The sequence below is a fragment of the Pygoscelis adeliae genome, unplaced genomic scaffold, assembly GCF_000699105.1.
Source record: "Pygoscelis adeliae isolate BGI_AS28 unplaced genomic scaffold, ASM69910v1 Scaffold72, whole genome shotgun sequence".
NCBI classification, from domain to species: Eukaryota; Metazoa; Chordata; class Aves; order Sphenisciformes; family Spheniscidae; genus Pygoscelis; species Pygoscelis adeliae.
In genome coordinates, this window is record NW_008824286.1 from 1,568,947 (window position 1) to 1,572,099 (window position 3,153).

Below are 3,153 nucleotides of genomic sequence, written 5' to 3' on the forward strand. Positions count from 1 at the left end.
ATATGAGAGCACACAGACCACTTGAATAGCTGGATGAAATCCTGCCTTGCCTCATCATCCCAAAGTGGAGGTCCCCCATCTCCACCCCCTGAGGAGCTCAAAGCCATGTAGCCTAGATAGGAGGTAACTGGAAAAAAACTGAGACTGCTGGAGAGGAGAAAAAGGCCATGCAGGGAGAGCATCCCCAGAAAGAGTCTTTTTTCACAGAGCCCTCAATAATGGAGACAGCTTGTCCTGGTCCCCACACGCTCCCATCCCTCTCCCCACACATCTCAGCCCACCGAAGCACCCTCCCCAGCAGAGGTTTCTGAGCCCAACCATCACCCCCCTAAAGGTGGAGAGAGCGCCGTGGCACTGGGACATGTCAGGAGAGGGATGTGACAGTGCCCCATCCCACCGAGCAGGCAGACACATGCAGCCACGATGAGTGTCTGAGCACAACAGGACCAAAAAGCACCCCAGAAACTTGCCAGGCGTGTCTGCAGCACCTGGGGAAGCCCCTTCCCAGACCCTCAGGAGTTGCTCCCAGCTCCTGCAGGAGAGGGAAACACCAGGGAGAGAGGCTGCAGGGCTTGTCTGCAGTGCAGTTGAATTTTCCCCAGTATATTTAAACATATTGCTTGGCATTCACAGAGGTGGCAGTCTGACAAATGCTAGTACTCTAAGGGTTAAGCTCTTTTAAACGTCTTGGGAGTTATTTGTAAAGCTATTACTTCTGAGTTTGTTAATAAATCAGGATTTAATACACCTGAGTTACATTATCTCTCTGTTCTAATGTATAAATCCTGTCACTAAACCTTCAGGCCCAAGTGCTGTGTGCTTTTAGTCTTAGGTTTAGCTACCTGTTTCTAAAATGTTAGATTGTTTCACAAGTCAAGAGATGGATTTTTAAATCCTTCAAATCTCGCAGCAAGTATACAAATCTGTGTCTGGAGTTACAAATCCGATCAGAAGGTTTGTAAATCCTACAAAAGATTTATTTGAGAAAGTTTTCATTTACAAATTCTTGCTTTGCCTTTGGGACATGTAAGTGACTTACTTGCAAAGGAGGATTCGGCAGACCTGGGTTACATTGCGAAATCCTTCCCTTCACTCGTCACACACAACACAGGATAAATCGTCATCCAGACAGTCTATATCTGTCTCCCAAACGAAGTTTGGGATTAGTAATGAGCTCCAGAAAAGTCAATGGAGAGGAATGGATGCTCTGGAGGGGTGTCAGCCTGCCGATTTAGACACCGTCTTATGATGCCTGTGCTCTGGAGATGGCTCCCCTCCCCACCAACCGCAGGGGGAGTGGGACACAGCTCAGAGGAAAGGCTTCGTAGTGAGAGAGCTTGGGTGAGATGTACCCTGCCCTAGATGTGAACCTGAGGACCACCAACACCTTCAGAAATTTGGTCTGAGGAGGTCAGTGAGGGGTAGGAGTGGTGAAGCCAGGTGATGCCATCCCTACTTCTCCCAGTCTTTTTGCTGCTCTTCCTCCTGGAGACGGGTCTAGTGGGGTCCCACCAGCCGTGGATGCACCTGGCATCGCTAAACAGAAGATGCCACCCACCAGCGATGACCCTTCGTCCTCCCTGGGTGCTTCAGTGAGGTGAGTCAAGGCAGGGTGTGCAGCAGCAAGTGGCCATGGACAACACCACTCGAGCAAGATCCCATCCTAGACCCTACCCAAATCCAGCTGAGGCAGGGCAAAGCCAGAACAAGGCTGGGCAAAGTCACCCAGACCACAAACTCAGGTTTCCCCCAGAAAGTCAGGCTTCCAGCACGGTTTATCTTTTGCCAGGAAGAGGCAGTCGTGCAGATAAAGTAAGGATGGGTATGGACGGGCAGGGAAAACAGCTGAGCTGCAGCAGCATACCTGGTTACTGCTCGTGCATTTAGCCCATCTCGACTGCAAAGTGAAAACCTTCAGCCTAACACACCGACACATTTCACTTTGCAGCAGAGTCAGTTCCTATGGCTCTGTCATTTCTATAGGTGCTTTGATAAGCAGTATGTAACAGGGTAGTTAAAGAAATCAGGATGATCAGTTTGGGTCACCTCAAATACTAGAGGGTTTTTTTAATCTTTTTTTTTTTTCTATGCTGCTTCACTTTCTGGTTTCAGGCCCTTCCATTCATCCTAGAAAATTTTACCAAGACATGGATCTCCAAGGACGTGGAGACAAATACAAAATGAGAGGGAAAAAATCATGAAGGTTTTATCAAAAGTAGATCACATTAGACTAATTTAATATCATTTTAATAGGAAAACAGAGAGGAGCAGAGGAGCTAATCTATCTAGGTTTAAACAAAATATTGCATGCAGAGCCTGATGGGAAATTAGTCTTTCAATAGAGATTCTGGGAAGAATCTCTACTGAAGGAGTTACAGGAGTTACAATGTGGATGTGGATCCAGTTAAAGGGGAGGCTGTACAGAACGAAGTTATCTGCCTAGAGAGCAGTGCTGAACGGTGCTGCTCAGGGACCAGCCTTGGGGTCTTCATGCAAAAGTTAGGTGTGTGCTTATGAAATGGGGGATATTATGAACTTAGAAGGTATTACCAGTGCTGAGGGACTCCAGATTTCCATACTGGAAATGCTGAAACAGATATCAAAATAAAACGGGGTCTGGCCACAACATCTTCTGCCTCGTTTACTTGTCCTGGGCTAAACCCATGACTAGATTTGGGCTCAGGAATGACTTTTTTCCCAGGTGGAGATAGACCAGAGGGGTTTTCTCTGTAGCCTTGGGAAATGGTCTGGTCTCCAGACTATGTGAATGTGTCACGGTTTAACCTCAGCCGGCAACTGAGCCCCACCCAGCCGCTCGCTCACTCCCCCCGGGTGGGATGGGGGAGAGAATCAGAAGAGTAAAAGTGAGAAAACTCGTGGGTTGAGATAAGAACAGTTTAGTAATTGAAATAAAATAAAGTAAAATAGTAATAATACTAATAGAATATACAAAGCAAGTGATGCACAATGCAATTGCTCACCACCCGCCGACCGATGCCCAGCCGGTCCCTGAGCAGCGGCCCCCCCGGGCAGCTTTCCCCCAGTTTATGTACTGAGCATGACATCACATGGTATGGAATGTCCCTTTGGCCAGTTTGGGGCAGCTGTCCTGGCTGTGCCCCCTCCCAGCTTCTTGTGCCCCTCCAGCCTGCT